Source organism: Neoarius graeffei, chromosome 28, assembly GCF_027579695.1.
Source record: "Neoarius graeffei isolate fNeoGra1 chromosome 28, fNeoGra1.pri, whole genome shotgun sequence".
Classification (NCBI taxonomy): Eukaryota; Metazoa; Chordata; class Actinopteri; order Siluriformes; family Ariidae; genus Neoarius; species Neoarius graeffei.
In genome coordinates this window covers 35,845,197-35,862,757 of record NC_083596.1, presented here as the reverse complement: position 1 = coordinate 35,862,757, position 17,561 = coordinate 35,845,197, and the positions used below count along the sequence as shown (strand labels likewise).

At 44.5% G+C, this 17,561-nt stretch overlaps 1 protein-coding gene across 1 annotated transcript in view; it reads right to left on the bottom strand.

Moving 5' to 3' along the window:
* The window catches only part of fibcd1b (fibrinogen C domain containing 1b), a 596,411-nt gene that overhangs the window by 423,784 nt on the left and 155,066 nt on the right, over positions 1-17,561 (bottom strand). The gene's annotated exons all lie outside the window — the stretch shown is intronic.

Below are 17,561 nucleotides of genomic sequence, written 5' to 3'. Positions count from 1 at the left end.
GGAAGAAGATTCTCTGGTCAGATGAGACTAAAATTTATCTTTTTGGCCCTCATGGGAAGTGCCATGTGTGGTGCAAACCCAGTACCCTGAGAACACCATTCCTACAGAAGCATGGTAATGGCAGCGTTATGCTGTGGGGATGTTTTTCTTCTGCAGGGACAAGAAAGCTGGTCAGGACTGAAGGAAAGATGGATGGCACTAAATACAGGGCAATTCTGGAGGAAAACCTGTTTGAGTCAGCCAGAGGTTTGAGACTGGCACGAAGGTTCACTTTCCAGCAGGACAATCACCCTAAACATACTGCTAAAGCTACACTGGAGTGGTTTAAAGGGAAACATTTAAATGTCTTGGAATGGCCTAGTCAATGCCCAGACCTCAATACAATTGAAACTATGTGGCATAACTTGATGATTGCTGTACATCAACGCAACCCATCTAACTTGAAGGAGTTGGATCAGTTTTGCCTTGAGGAATGGGCAAAAATCCCAGTGGCTAGATGTGCTAAGCTAATAAAAGCACACCCCCAAGAGACTTGCAGCTGGAATTGCAGGAAAAGGTAGCTCTACAAAGTATTGACTTTCGGGGGGGGGGATATCTATGCACACTCCAGATTTCTGTTTTTTTCATCTTAATTATTGTTTGTGTCACAATAAAACAACAATTTTCACCTTTAAAGTAGTAGGCATGTTGTGTAAATCAAATGGTGCTAACCCCCCAAAATTCCATTTTAATTCCAGATTGTAATGCGACAAAACAGGACAAACACCAAGGGGAATGAATACTTTTGCAAGACACTGTATCTGATCTGAAACCTCCCTATCCTACCTAAAATACTAAAATATACAAATATGATCAAACACTTTTTATTGAACCCATAGGTAAAAACTATCTTGTCTATGCCTTGGCACAAATACAGTAGGATATGGGAATCAGTGTTACTGGGTGTTATTCCTATCTGATTCATCCTCCATGAACAGATAACCAGAATGCCTCCTCACTTTGTGCTGAAGTATAAAACCCACCAAGTTGGTTATGGACTACAATTTTGTCCACATACATACCCTTCTTTAGTTTTTGATTTCCCTCAAAAATATATTGAATACAACGGTCTACAAGAGCAAGCTCAATGAGGAACTGTTATAATCTTGTATCTTCATTTTCATTGATCAATATATCAACCCTGGCTCTTTCTATTTCAGACATAGGCACGCCGCTTAACCATGACAATTCTCTCATTGTTCAAAAAGGTCAGAGCCTCTCCACCCAACCCAATAATACTACCCTGGACAAGTATTGATGTCAGTCGTCACTGGAAAGACAAGTGGCAGTTGGATCATGGAAGTCTTTCAACATGTAGCCTTTCTTGGCGTGGGTGTAAATGTTTGAGTTGCACTTCAATGTTCAAGTGTTTTCTGAATTATTAATACATTTTAGCACATTCCCAATCAGGTTGTCATGCCAAAGGATATTCCATGCCAGATAGGAACAAATCCTAACAATTAGCTGCAGCTGAACTGCATTCAAATAATGAATGAATGAATGAATGAATGAGAATTTAGTGTGAACCTTTGGATAATAATGACACATTTTAATCTTTAATTATGATACATATCATGATGAAAGCAGGTGTCATGGTGGTGTAGTGGTTAGCACTGTTGCCTCACAGCAAGAAGGTTCTGGGTTCGAGCCCAGTGGCCACCGGGGGCCTTTCTGTGTGGAGTTTGCATGTTCTCCCTGTGTCTGCATGGGTTTCCTCCAGGTGCACAAGTTTCCCCCACAGTCCAAAGACATGCAGGTTAGGTTAAATGGTGGCTCTAAATTGACCATAGGTGTGAATGGTTGTTTGTCTCTATGTGTCAGCCCTGTGATGACCTGGCGACTTGTCCAGGATGTACCCCACCTCTTGCCCATAGTCAGCTGGGATAGGCTCCAGCTTGCCTGTGACCCTGTAGGACAGGATAAGCAGTTACAGATAATGAATGGATGGATGGGCAATGTTGAAAGCATATAGATAGAAAGAGTAAAGATAAATAGGAAATGGATGAAAACACTAAGAAATGTGTTTTACTAAGAATTTACTGTTGGAATTTAAAGATGGCGCTGCAGACGGTTGCCTCAGTACTTCGCTCTTTCATACTTTCTACATTTTTTTGTGTATTTGTTGTGTTTCTTGCGCTTCTTCTCTGGTCACATACTCCAGAGAAGAACTCATAAACATTGGAATAACCACCAGTAAAGTTTTTTCATCGGTTTTCATCGATCTGGAAAGTTTTCCAGAGCTACTTGTTGGAGGAGCAGCAGCTCTCTATGGTCTCCGCCGAGGACACTGGAGACACCGGGGAAAGCGAGCTGGAGCGCTTGTCAGGCTGAGGCAGTGGGGGTTTCGCACTGCGCTCCCGTCGATTCACCTGGCTAACATCCGCTCTCTGGCCAACAAGATGGACAAACTGCTGCTCCTCAACACAATCAACACGGATTTTAACAGATCTGCTGCCTTGTGCTTCACCGAAACCTCCCGGACACTTCTCTCCACCTGCCTGGATTTCACCTGCACCGAGCGGACCGCTCTGTTTTAAAGGACTCTTACCACTCTGTCCCCCGTGCAGCCTTGGGCCTATCTGATCACTGCATTGTTCATCTTATCCTGACTTACAGGCAGAAGCTGAAATCTGCTAAGCCTGTAGTCAAGACGGTGAGGAGATGGTCCGATGAGGCCAAAGTGGAACTACAAGCCTGCTTTGACTGCACTGATTGGAGTGTTTTTGAGGCTGCAGCTTCAGACCTGCATGAACTCACTGATACTGTGACATCTTCCATCAGTTTTTGTGAGGATATGTGTGTGCCCACCAAGACCTTCCGCACATACAACAACAACAAACCCTGGTTCACTACAAAACTCAGGCAGCTGCGCCAGGCCAAGGAGGAGGCCTACAGAAGTGGGGACAGAGTCCTGTACAAACAGGCCAGAAACACACTCAGCGCGTTTACACGCACATAGAGAAAATCGAATTTCTGCCATAGCTCGACTGAAATCGAAGTTCTAAATGCCATGAAAACACCTTAGCTTGGCTGAAATCGAACCAAACTGGATTTCTCGTAATCAAGCTATGCGGCCTAGATTATGCGATTGTAGCCGAGCTACTTAGTGCATGTAAACCCTATCGAGCTACGTAGTCAAGCTACTTACTTCAGCACTGCCTCTTCTGGAAGTGACAAGTGACGAGACCACAAGTGGGAAACACAACAGCCTCGGTCGGCATGACAACAGTAGTAGTAGCGAGCAGCAGAAGAGGTCAGGAGGAACAAGGAGAACTTTGTTTATACTCTTGAATAGCTCTTCTTCATGACAACAACCGGAAGTGTACCAACACGATGGGGCATGTAGCACCACCTGTGGCTCGGGTGCACAATGTACCTCACACAATAGCTCAATTTCCTTGTGTGCATGTAGGATTGGATTTCTCTGGCACCCCTGCTGGGACCCTTAGCTCGATTACCGACAGTAGCTCAATTTGGATGTGCATGTAAATGCACTGACTGACAAAAGAGGTGAAAGCAGCTAAGAGGAGCTACGCTGAAAGGATCAAAAACAGCCTTTCAGCCAACGATCCAGCATCAGTGTAGAGAGGCCTGAAGAATATCACCAGCTACAGGAGACCATCCCCCAACACTGCAATGAGCCATCAACTGGCTGACAAGTTGAATGTGTTCTACTGCAGATTTGACACATTCACACCTCTCCCCCAGTGGCGCCTCCAGAAATATTTCATAGGGGTGGCCAGATGGGGACACTTAAAATCTTGGCGTGGCACACCAAAACTAAAAGCCATAATTTCAGGATATCATTATACTGTTGTAGTAAACCGGCCAGTAGAAAACTATCAGAAAGACACGTTACGACACATACTTCCCCCTCTTCTTTTACTAAAGAATATTTTGACTTGGCGGCACGGTGGTGTAGTGGTTAGCGCTGTCGCCTCACAGCAAGAAGGTCCTGGGTTCGAGCCCCGGGGCCGGCGAGGGCCTTTCTGTGTGGAGTTTGCATGTTCTCCCCGTGTCCGCGTGGGTTTCCTCTGGGTGCTCCGGTTTCCCCCACAGTCCAAAGACATGCAGGTTAGGTTAACTGGTGACTCTAAATTGACCGTAGGTGTGAATGTGAGTGTGAATGGTTGTCTGTGTCTATGTGTCAGCCCTGTGATGACCTGGCGACTTGTCCAGGGTGTACCCCGCCTTTCGCCCGTAGTCAGCTGGGATAGGCTCCAGCTTGCCTGCGACCCTGTAGAAGGATAAAGCGGCTAGAGATAATGAGATGAGAAATGAGATATTTTGACTTATTTACTTACTGGTAGTCTTCTCCGTCTTCTCTCTTAACTCCTTTTGAGGACATTATTTACCTGTGTAGGTACAAGCGGCGGTCACGCGCACACGCTGAGCCGTTGCTGTAGGAGCACGCAAAAGTAGCGGGGGGGAGGGGAGGGGCTGCTGTGAGTGAGGGAAGATGATCTTCCCTCATTCACTGAAGATCAAGAGCGTCTTGCCTGGCTGGCTGTGCATTTGGGATGAACTGCATAACTGAGGCTACTACAATCTATACTGGCCAGTGGGGTGGCCAGTAAATTTGTAGGGGTGGCCACAGCCCCCCCTGGCCACCCCCTGGTGGCGCCACTGCTCTCCCCCCCCCAGACATTAAAGACCCATTTATACCCCCTGCTATTCTGCCTCCTCTCACCTCTGACCCCACACCAGCACTCAAGATTTTTGAAGAGGATGTTTGTCAGCTTTTTCGCAGACAGAAGATCAGGAAGGCACCCAGCCCAGACGGTGTGTCACCCTCCTGTCTGAAGGTCTGTGCTGATCAGCTGGCCCCCATCTTCACCCAGATTTTTAATAGATCCCTGAAGCTGTGTGAAGTCCCCTCATGCTTCAAACGCTCCACAACAATCCCGGTTCCCAAGAAAACCACCATCACGGGACTGAATGACTACAGGCCTGTAGCCCTCACATCTGTCGTCATGAAGTCCTTCGAGAGACTGGTGTTGTCACACCTGAAGGACATCACAGACCCCCTGCTGGACCCCCTGCAGTTTGCCTACCGGGCAAACAGGTCAGCGGATGATGCAATCAATATGGGACTGCATTACATCCTGCAACACCTTGACTCTGCAGGGACATACGCCAGGATCCTGTTTGTGGACTTCAGTTCGGCGTTCAACACCATCGTTCCAGACATCCTCCACACCAAGCTCACCCAGCTCACTGTGCCCTCCTCCACCTGTCAGTGGATTATAAACTTCCTGACTGGCAGGAAGCAGCAGGTGAGGCTGGGGAGCATCACATCCTGCACCCGGACTATCAGCACTGGTGCCCCCCAGGGGTGTGTGCTCTTCCCACTGCTCTTCTCCCTTTACACCAACGACTACACCTCAAGAGACCCGTCTGTTAAACTCCTGAAATTTGCAGACGACACAATGGTCATCGGCCTCATCCGAGACGGTGACAAGTCTGCATACAGACAGGAGGTTGAATGGCTGGTCTGTTGGTGTGGTCGGAACAATCTGGAGCTGAACACGCTCAAAACTGTGGAGATAACAGTGGACTTTAGGAGGAGCCCCCCACCCTGCCGCCCATCACCAACAACACTGTGACTGCTGTTGAAAGCTTCAGGTTTCTGGGCTCCACAATCTCCCGGGACCTGAAGTGGGAGACTAACACAGTCACCATCATCAAAAAGGCCCAGCAGAGGTTGTACTTTCTGCGCCAGCTCAGGAAGCTCAACCTGTCTAAGGAGCTGCTGACACAATTCTACTCTGCCATCATTCAGTCTGTTCTCTGCTCTTCCATCACTGTTTGTCTTGGATTGGTCACCAAGCAGGAAAAGAACAGACTGCAATGGACAATAGGGTCTGCAGAGAAAATTATTGGTTTCAGCCTGCCCTCCATCCAAGACCTGTTCCTGTCCAGAGTCAGGAAACAGGCAGGTAACATCTCTGCAGACCCATCACACCCTGGTCACAAATTGTTTAAACTTCTCCCCTCTGGGAGATGCTACAGATCACTGTATGCAAAAACAACCAGACACAAGAACATTTTTTCCCTCAGGCTGTCTCTGTGATTAACAGCTAAAACCGGACTCAAATATCAGTAACATCAGCTGTGAAATATCTGCACACTCATACCGTCATTCTGTGCACAGTGTATATTTATATTTACTAAGTCATCCTTGCACTATGCACCATTTTGCACCAAAAGATTCTACATGTACATAGCTTTTTTGTTTTGTTTTTTTTTGTCTACGCTTATTTTATCTGTTTGTACTAAGAGAGCTAAGTGAAACTGGAGTCAAATTCCTTGTGTATGTTCACATACCTGGCAATAAAAGTGATTCTGATTCTGAAATGCATAATGTTGAATTGGCAAAATCATGCAAAGTCTGAACAGAGTGGCAGAGTCTTCATGAATGCAATGAGGAACAGGTGTTAGTCAGTAGGATGGTGAGTGGGAGCATTGCAATGGATTAGGAACAAATTCTGTAGTTGCACTGGCTCCTCAAATGCTGGAGTGAAAGTGTTGAAAAGCCCCCCCCCCAAAAAAAAAGTTTTGAAACATCCTTTTGCTAGACAGCTACAACAGAGAATTTAGCAATTTTCATTACCTCATCTCATCTCATTATCTCTAGCCGCTTAATCCTTCTACAGGGTCGCAGGCAAGCTGGAGCCTATCCCAGCTGACTATGGGCGAAAGGCGGGGTACACCCTGGACAAGTCACCAGGTCATCACAGGGCTGACACATAGACACAGACAACCATTCACACTCATACCTACGGTCAATTTAGAGTCACCAGTTAACCTAACCTGCATGTCTTTGGACTGTGGGGGAAACCGGAGCACCCAGAGGAAACCCACGCGGACATGGGGAGAACATGCAAACTCCGCACAGAAAGGCCCTCGCCGGCCCCGGGGCTCGAACCCAGGACCTTCTTACTGTGAGGCGACAGCGCTAACCACTACACCACCGTGCCGCCCACATTTTCATTACCTTATTTATTTATTTATTTTCTGGGGCATTCTTAACTAAACCAGTATAAATTAGGGTTCATGTTTACTGGGAAAGTTTACACAGTAACAGAGTATGACATCAAGCAAAATTGAAATAAAATAAAATAATAACGATCAGAAATGAAGAAGAATATTTAAAATACTGCTTAAAGAAGCTGATTTAGCTAATATAGCCTGTCTGAGAATTGTCTAGGCATGGTCATAGCCTTTGTTTCAGACTCCCAACTCAATACACTACCCTAACAAAACCATACACAAAGATGCACAAGGAATGAATCAGCGTGGTATAATGCTAGAAGTATGAACCAAATGAATTATATAATTCTCAGAGTAGCTTATGCATGCTAGGTTAGCCTTTGTGTTCTTGATTTATGGAAGAGTAGAAACAGAAAAGAAATTCTGGTGATCACATATATGTAGAGATTAGAAAGTCACTTGTTAGTCATATTTTTGTCCATGCTTATTTTGTGTTTGCAACCTTAACATAATTTCAAACAACAAGATATTTAGATTCTGTTACACTTTAATATCTGCTATGGAAAATGTTAATATGAGGCAAAAAATTTATACATCATCCTTGGAGTCACAAAATAAACTAAATAGTTTTTCCTTTGAAGTTTTATGAAAGCAACATAGAGGCAAATGGTCTAGTCATCTATGTGCAGTTTTATTTCTTATAAGTGCTCATCATTGTGTTTCTTCTTTTAAGATTTGTTTTGGCCACCTTATGAGACTCCTTTATCATGCTCTATTGGCTGCTGCACATTGTAGCAAACTTCTAAAGATACTTTTTTCATTGTGTAAAATCCCAGGATATTCAGCATCATCAGGTCTTTCCTTACATTCCTCACTCTCATAACATGAGTACCTTTCTTCTTAATTCCCCTCAACAATTCCCCTGAACTGGACTTGCAACACCAAACACTTATATAGGAAGGGACAGAGCAGGCTATACTTCCTTAGGAGGCTGCGGTCCTTTAACATCTGCAGGAAACTCCTGTGGATGTTCTATCAGTCTGTGGTCGCCAGTGTCCTGTTTTACACCGTGGTGTGCTGGGGGGCAGCACATCCAAGAAGGACACATCCAGGCTGGACAAACTGATCAGGTGGGCTGGCTCTGTGGTCGGCATGAAGCTGGACTCTCTGGTGATGGTGGCAGAGAAGAGGTCTATGGACAAGCTATTGAACATCATGGATGATGCTAGTCACCCTCTGCACATCGTCATCAGCAACCAGAGGAGCCTGTTCAGTGACAGAATGCTCCTTCCCAAGTGCAGGACGAACAGACTCAAAAACTCCTTTGTCCCTCATGCCATCAGATTGTACAACTCCTCTCTTGGGGGAGGAGGGGTAACAGGAGGACAGAGGACGGGAAGGAGCAGTAGCCTAGCCTAACAATAAGCAATACCAGACAATGTGCAATATAAAGTGCAATATCTCTCCTGCAGTTCTCACCCCCCCTTTTTCCCCCTCCTTCCCCCCTTCCTCTCTTCTCCATGTCTTATTCTTTTTATATTTGTATATGTAAAAACTTAATTTATTTTAATTTATCTAGAAGTTTTCCTCTATTTCTTTGTTCTGTTTATCTGTAATGATGCTGCTGGAATCTTAATTTCCCTAAGGGAACCCTCCCAAAGGGATCAATAAAGTTTTATCTAATCTAATCAATTAATCGTACACTCTTTGAAAAAAAAGTTTTTCGAAGCGTACTTACTTTAATATGAATAACTGAATAACAAGATGCAAGTTAAAGCAGTTAAAGATGCTCTGTGAATGCCTGGAATGCAGATATTTTAAGTTTTCAAAAACAACCTCAGGATAGGTTAGATGTTCATTCATTCATTTTGGGTAAGCGGAGCTCATCAGCCTGGGAAGGCAGTCCACTTAGGAGAAGGAAAACTCTGATCTCAAACCTCTGCTGCCTTGCAGCATACCCATTCATGGGAAAGGCTTCGGGAGTCAACCCTGAGGAAAAATCCAGAGCTGGAACCCCTAAGGCGGTTTGCAGCTGTTTTTACCTACACTCCAGTAACTCCTGCGATGACACCGTTGCCAAGCTTTATCAGTAATTGACTTTCCCTTGGATCACATCAGTGTCGTGGAGAGGGGGGACCTACTGCATGGGTAACAGTTGATTCTCCATACAATATGCCCAGGCTTGTGCCCTGGAGAGGACACTCCAGCGTCGCTTGACAGTGTTGACACAACACGGGAAGCGGCAGTTACCAGTTCTAAGCCTATTACTTGATTGGCATAGAGTGAGGCGCTAGGGGTCGCTTCAGATGGTGCAAGAAATCTTAGGATTTCATTGGACAGCTACTGCTTGCCTCAAGCTGGGCAGCCCACAGCCAATAAGGTGATGTCCCACCATGGTCCACTTGCTTTACTGGGTGACTGGGGCATAGGGCAAACCTGACAGGCAGATTGTCAACTGTGCACCAGACAAAAATAAGCAAAAACAAAACAGCCCAGTTTTCAGACTGGGCATCTGAAATGTGAGGATCATGACAACTGGCCTCTCAGAAGATCTTCAGGAAGTGAGCGATGCTCGTAAGACCACTGAGATTAACAACAAACTGAGCAGTCTCAAGATGGACACTGTCACCCTTCAGGAGACAAGACTTTCCTCATCTAGCAGCATCAGGGAAAAGGACTTTACTTTTTTCTGGCAAGGCAAACCACCTGAAGAGACCAGGGAACATGGCATTGGCTTTGCCATCAGGAACAGACTGCTTGGTTCCATTGTACCACCCACAGAGGGCTCTGAAAGGATCTTCAAGATCCGGCTCCAAACAGCAACAGAAATGGCCAGTGCCTATGCACCAACTCTGACCTCCTCAGCAGAAGCAAGGGACAAATTTTATGATGATCTCAGTTCCGTCATCAGCAAAGTTCCCCAGCAAGAGCCGGTGTTTCTCCTTGGAGACTTCAATGCCAGGGTTGGTCCCGACCACAGCCCTTGGCCCTCTTGCCTGGGTCAGTTTGGGGTTGGGAAGATGAACGAAAATGTCACTCACATGAAGGACGGCTGTATCCCCAAGGACCTCCTTTATGGAGAGTTGGCAGCAGGGAAAAGGTTAACAGGAAGACCCCAGCTGTGCTTCAAAGACAATTGTAAATGTGACCTCAAGGCACTTGGTATCAACACCAACACCTGGGAGGCAGTTGCTGCAGACAGACATGCCTGGAAGCGTGAAGTGCAAAAGGGGCTTGCACAGTTCGAAACTGAGCTGATGCAGCAAGCTGAGAAGAAATGACAACCAGAGAAAGGCCCTGCCACCAGTGGAGATACCTGCCTCAGCCTTCACCTGCACCCACTATGGCAGGGACTGTCACTCCCGCATTGGACTCCATAGTCACAGCAGACGCTGTTCCTGGATAGATACACAACTCCATAATCCCCCAGGATTGATGGATGCCTACTACTGTACTAGTGCATCTCAAAAAATTAGAATACCATGAAAAAGTTCCTTTTTTCATAATTTAATTCAAAAAGGTAAACTTTCATATATTCTATATTCATTACATGTAAAGTGAAATATTTAAAGCCTTTTTTGTTTTAATTTTGATGATTATGGCTTATAGCTCATGAAAATCAGAAATCCAGTATCTCAAATTATTAGAATATTCCCTAAGATCAATCAAAAAAAGGATTTACAATACAGAAATCTCCAACTTCTGAAAAGTATATTCATTTATACACTCAATACTTGGTTGGGGCTCCTTTACCATGAATTACTGTATCAATGTGGTGTGGCATGGAGGTGATCAGTCTGTGGCACTGCTGAGGTGTTATTGAAGCCCAGGTTGCTTTGATAGTGGCCTTCAGCGTATCTGTATTTTTGGGTCGGGTGTTTCTCATCTTCCTCTTGACAATACCCCATAGATTCTCTATGGGGTTCAGGTCAGGCAAGTTGGCTGGCCAATCAAATACAGTAATATCATGGTCAGCAAACCATTTGGTAGTAGTTTTGGCACTGTGGGTAGGTGCTAAGTCCTGCTGGAAAAGGAAATCAGCATCTCCAAAAAGCTCGTCAGCAAATGGAAGCATGAAGTGCTCTAAAATCTCCTGGTAGATGGCTGTGTTGACTTTGGACTTGATAAAATACAGTGGACCAACACCAGCAGATGACATGGCACCCCAAATCATCACAGACTGTGGAAACTTCACACTGGGCTTCAAACACCTTGAATTCTGTGCCTCTCCACTCTTCCTCCAGACTCTAGAACTGTGATTTCCAAATTAAATGCAAAATATACTTTCATCTGAAAAGAGGACTTTGGACCATTGAGCAACAGTCCATTTCTTTCTCTCCTTAGCCCAGACACTTCTGACATTGTTTCTGGCTCAGGAGTAGCTTGATATTAGGAATGCAAAAGTTGTATCCCCTTTCTTGAAGATGTCTGTTCATGATGGGTCTTGATACACCGACACCATTCTCAGTCCACTCCTTGTGAAGCTCTCCCAAGTTCTTGAATCAACTTTTCTTGACAATCCTCTCAAGACTGTGGCCATCAGTCTTGTGCACCTTTTCCAGCCACCCTTTTCAGCAATGACCTTTTGTGGCTTACCCTCCTTGTGGAGGGCATCAGTGATCATCTTCTGGACAACAGTCAAGTCAGCAGTCTTCCCCATGATTGTGGTTGTGTGTACTGAACTAGACCGAGAGATACACTGTGTTCATACTGTTTTACTCAAACTCGAAATGAAATATTCTAATATTTTGAGATGTTTTTTTTGTTTTGTTTTTGTACTGTATGTCATACTGATTAAAATTAAAATAGAAAAATGCTTGAAACATTTTTGTTTATGTGTAACGAGTCTATAATATATAACATTTTCACTTTCTTCAATAACTAATGGAAAATATTGAACTTTTTCACAATATTCTAATTTTTTGAGATGCACTAGTACTCATTCATTCATTCATCTTCAGCAGCAGCTTTATCCTGGTCAGGGTCATGGTGGATCTAGAGGAAAACAGAGAATCTTCAGGAAAAAAAAAAACACTTTGACAAGGGGAAACCATGTACAGACACTCTACACAGACAGAAACACATATTTACCGGTAGAATCAATCCACAGACCCTGGAGCAATGAGGTGGCAATGCTACATCCTGCTCCAAGATAGGTGAATTAGCCATGATTAAAAAAAAGGCTGCCATTTGTTTCTTAATACATCCTTGATATAAATCAAATGGGAAACAAATAGCTCTGTTAGACTTTGGATGGCATTTTGTTTGGCATGGTTTGTGTCCACTTGTTCCCTTATAAGGAAGAATCACTGAAAATCGATATAAAGTTATTCTGACATGTATGAAACTTTTCAATGATGAAACCCAAGCACAAAGTTGAAATAAATGGTTTCATGAGTATCAAAATGATGTAAATCATATGGCTTCCACACGTACCAGACCTCAAACCAATTAAACAATTTTTTTTAAGATAGAACTCTTCACCACTATCATTAAGAGAACAAATAAAGTAATACCTTTTAAAAGAACAGTGATCATCCCTCCAGTAATCTTCAGTACTTGTGGGATCTATGCCAACACACACTGAAGCTGTTGTGGTGGCTGGTTACTAATCATCTTCTTTCAGCTGCTCCCATTAGGGGTCACCACAGTGGATCTTGTTTCCATACATTTGATTTGGCATAGGTTTTACACTGGATGCCCTTCCTGACACAACCCTCCCCAATCTATCCAGGTTTGGGACCGGCACTAAGTATACACTGGCTTGTGCAACCCTAGTGGCTGGGTATTTTACCTAATTTGCATATCTTTGAACTGTGGGGGGGGGGCGGCACGGTGGTGTAGTGGTTAGCGCTGTCGCCTCACAGCAAGAAGGTCCGGGTTCGAGCCCCGTGGCTGGCGAGGGCCTTTCTGTGCGGAGTTTGCATGTTCTCCCCGTGTCCGCGTGGGTTTCCTCCGGGTGCTCCGGTTTCCCCCACAGTCCAAAGACATGCAGGTTAGGTTAACTGGTGACTCTAAATTGACCGTAGGTGTGAATGTGAGTGTGAATGGTTGTCTGTGTCTATGTGTCAGCCCTGTGATGACCTGGCGACTTGTCCAGGGTGTACCCCGCCTTTCGCCCGTAGTCAGCTGGGATAGGCTCCAGCTTGCCTGCGACCCTGTAGAACAGGATAAAGCGGCTAGAGATAATGAGATGAGATGAACTGTGGGGGAAACCAGAGCACCTTGAAGAAATCCACACACGGGGAGAACATGCAAACTCCACACAGCAGTGTTGCCAGATTGGGCGTTTTTCCGCCCAATTGGGTTACTTTTGATTACATCTGGCAGGGAAAAAATGCATTGGGCAGGTATATACAATTCGGGCTGCTTTTGCCAACAACTGGCGGTTTTTTAATATTGTGAAAACTGCACAACAAACCGTTATTTTATGGTTTAAAAACAATACAAATACAAAATTCAGTATACATCACTCACTCGTATTATGGTCATTGCAGTGAGTTATTCAGTCGCTATAACAACGTGACATCACATCAACAAACTAGCGTAGTGCGCCGACGCAGAAGCCTGAGGCAGATGCCCGCGCGACCGCTACCTTCAAACCTCCCCGGCAGTTGTTGGGGAGATTTGATTCATCCATGTATTAGCCAGCTGACCTGGCTTCAAGTAACTGTGCATAGTTCTAAAAGTTCTTCAAATCAAATCAAGTTCTTCAAATGAAAGACGCTGATTCTGCGTAAAGGTAAGATGATTTTTATTATTTACGCCATGACCTTTGTTAATTGCGTCCACTGTTTTAATGCATTTACTGACTGGCTTAAAATAACTTTTCACGGCGTTGTGTGCTCTTGATCCATGTTAGCTGTCATACTGTAGACTAACAGCTGTAGCGCCATGCGTCTTTCAGCACCCTGGTGGAGAGTGACTGTTCATGTAAATATGGTCTCCATATGTCCATAGTAATCTTTTTATGTGTAAATAGCAGGTGGTTACTGCTGCTGTGTTAACTTGGGCCTGGCACTGGGATACACGAGGTGTATTTGGCAAGTTCTGTGATTGTTTTATTATGCTCTTTTTGGTTGTGATTTGCTATCTGTAACAGTCTAGATATTTCTGCAGTGTCGAGTAAGGCCACAAGAGGGTGGCGCCTACTTTTTTGTATCGTGTATGCACTATCTTGTTCTCCCCTGCCACACGGACTTCCATTCTCTTTCTTATGCTTATATTCTCTTGTAAGTGGTGATAGCATATCAGCCTATGCGATCCTACGCATGTATGACTAATAAACGCAAATACCATTGAGATCTGGCAACTTAAGCCTTTGGGCGGGATTTTATTGGATTGGGCGGGTTTCAAACTGTGATTGGGCTGGAAACTGTCACTCTCATTTGGCAACACTGCCACACAGAAAGGCCCCCATCAGCCGTGAAGTTCGAACATGGAATCATCTTGCTGTGAGGTGGCAGGGCTAACCACTGCACCTCCATGCTGCCTCAGTGGCTGGTTACTAATATTATTAGTTATTTTATTATACAGTTATTTTATGGATTTATGGATGCTTCTGATGATACTGTAAACAACTGATGTGTGTCCACTACCTTGGGAATAAGGAGGGTCATATTCACTTCATATCACTTCATATTGGCTATTTTTGCAATTGTAGTGTTAAATACCATCATTGAAGAATGAGTAATGCTTTATTTGCATGTGTTTTCAGAGGAAACTGCTATTGTTTTAATGTAAATGAATGAGATAAACTAAATGTGTATAGATTTCATTTTTTTAAGAGACCCCACACATTGCTAAGATACTTTAAAAAAAAAAATCTTATTTTGTCAGTTGTCTGTAGTTGATTGGGAAGGTTCATGAACAGGCCACAACCCTGATTCCCCAATTGTTTCTGGTTCCATCAAAGAGTGACTGTGCTTAAACAATGTCTCCTTAGCAAGCAGAGTATCACAAGGTATTGAAAGTTGCATACCTTTTCAGTGCTACCACATAGTGACCATTTTTTTTTATTTTATCAAGGCTGCCAAGTCTCACGCACCGAGAGTGAGACACACGCTTTTGGTCATCTTCACACGCTCTCACATCATACTTCCGATTTCACACGCTGAAAATCTATTTTTTTTTAATCTGGTCTTCAAAACACCAGGCAGTGCGTTCCCACTCCCATAGAGTAGGTGGCGGCGGCGCACCTAGCAGCTGAGATCAGAAGTGGTAGTATTCGATGCACCCATTTGAGGAAGAAGACTCCAGAACTCCATCTTCTTTGACTCCAGTCGCAGACGAAACGTTCTCTGAAGGTGTCCGAGAAGTATCCCCATCAGGTTTGTAAGTTATGCACTGCATGCGTATTTGTTGTTTATGCTGTCAAACTTGAGATAAGGTCGTCGTTTTTAGCTTAGTGTTCTTATTTTGTCTATTTATTTTTAGTGCCATGTCTAGAGAGCTAAACTGCCATTGCTACTGCCCATTTCTCCAGCTAACATCACAGAATGGCCTTGGCCACGTTACATTTATTTTTATTTATAATGATTGATAAACTAGCTCTTCATTTATGCCTTTGTCTGAAGACATGCTACAAAAATAAAGTAAGAGGCTAAATGCAAAACCTTAAAAAAAACATTGACAGCAGGATTTGTATTATGTACAGTACATACATTGCCAGAGAGCAAGATTCAGAATAAGAAAAACATATCCCCCAGGAAAATGCATGTTGTTGTGACTGAGTAGGTTTATGACAAAAACATGACTATTTGAATTCTTTCAGAAAGGTAAGATGTCTCGAAAGGGGAAACCAATTGCCGGACAAAAGAGGGGCATTCTTTTTTATCTTACTGACCAACCCAGCCAAAAAAGGCAAACGGACACAGAGCAGCAACAACAGATAGGGAAGACAGGACAGAGAGTACAACAGCAAAGAGAAGAGCAGAAAGAAGATTTGGAGACAGCAGAGCAAGAAACAGCAGAGCAGCAGAGCAGGAAACAGCAGAGCAGCAGACAGCAGAGCAAGAAATAGCACAGCAGAAAACAGCAGAGCAGCAGACAGCAGAGCAGGAAACAGCAGAGCAGCAGACAGCAGAGCAGGAAACAGCAGAGCAGCAGAGCAAGAAACAGCAGAGCAGCAGACAGCAGAGCAAGAAACAGCAGAGGCGTCATCCCTCCCAGACCAGCAGCCCAGACATGGCCAAAAGAATCGGGCTTTATGTGGAGCAGCATCTTACCGCTGCTTTTTTAAAAATGAATTGACCACTATGTGGCCATTCATAACTAAAGGCAGCCTGAATACACACTACTGGTGCTCAGTATGCTGGGTTGAGAACACCTGTTGCCACCAGGGTGTGGCTGATGTGGTGCACCACATTAAAACTAAAAGCTACCAGGACAAGCAAAGAGCCCTACAGTCCACTGCCTCAATAACAAATTATGCTGTGTCTGCTCCCCTTGTTGGGGGGATGTCTGAACAAGAGGTCAAGGTATGATATGTGTCATGGTCCTGTGTCCTGTTTCAAGATTTTTCTTTTTTTCTGGTGCCTCTTTAAACCTAACTGTTATTCTAGGAGTGCTAATAGAATAGAATATGTTCATCTCATCTCATCTCATCTCATCTCATTATCTCTAGCCGCTTTATCCTTCTACAGGGTTGCAGGCAAGCTGGAGCCTATCCCAGCTGACTATGGGCGAAAGGCGGGGTACACCCTGGACAAGTCGCCAGGTCATCACAGGGCTGACACATAGACACAGACAACCATTCACACTCACGGTCAATTTAGAGTCGCCAGTTAACCTAACCTGCATGTCTTTGGACTGTGGGGGAAACCAGAGCACCCGGAGGAAACCCACGCGGACACGGGGAGAACATGCAAACTCCACACAGAAAGGCCCTCGCTGGCCCCGGGGCTCGAACCCAGGACCTTCTTGCTGTGAGGCGACAGCGCTAACCACTACACCACCGTGCCGCCATAGAATATGTTTTTATTGTTATTGTCATGGGTTCAACAAAATTTCTTCTCTTACAGACAAGGAGGACTGAAGTGAAACTGACTGCCACATTAATTCAGCACAACATTCCCCTTGCTTTTGCTGATCACCTGGCACAGACACTGCGGGAGTGCTTCAAAGACTCCAAAACAGTACAAGACTACAAGTGTGCTTGGACTAAATCGTCATGTATCATGAATGGCGCATTGGCCCCATATTTCATGGACGAGCTGGTGGAAAAAATGAAAATGGCACCTTACACACTAATTACCGATGGCTCTAATGATACAGGTATTTCCCAAACTGTTGGCTCTGATAATTCTCCTCCATTCTAATCTTTTAAGCTTTACCTTTTAAATATCTATACACTATGAAGATGCAAGCCTTTTATGCTTCCATGTTGTTATTACAGGATCAGAGAAGATGAACCCACTAACTGTCCGTATATTTCTGGGAAGCAAAGTTGTCCATTGGTTTCTTGGGATGTGCACCACCAGTGGCACAACATGTGGGACAGCGGAGGTCTCATCTCATCTCATCTCATT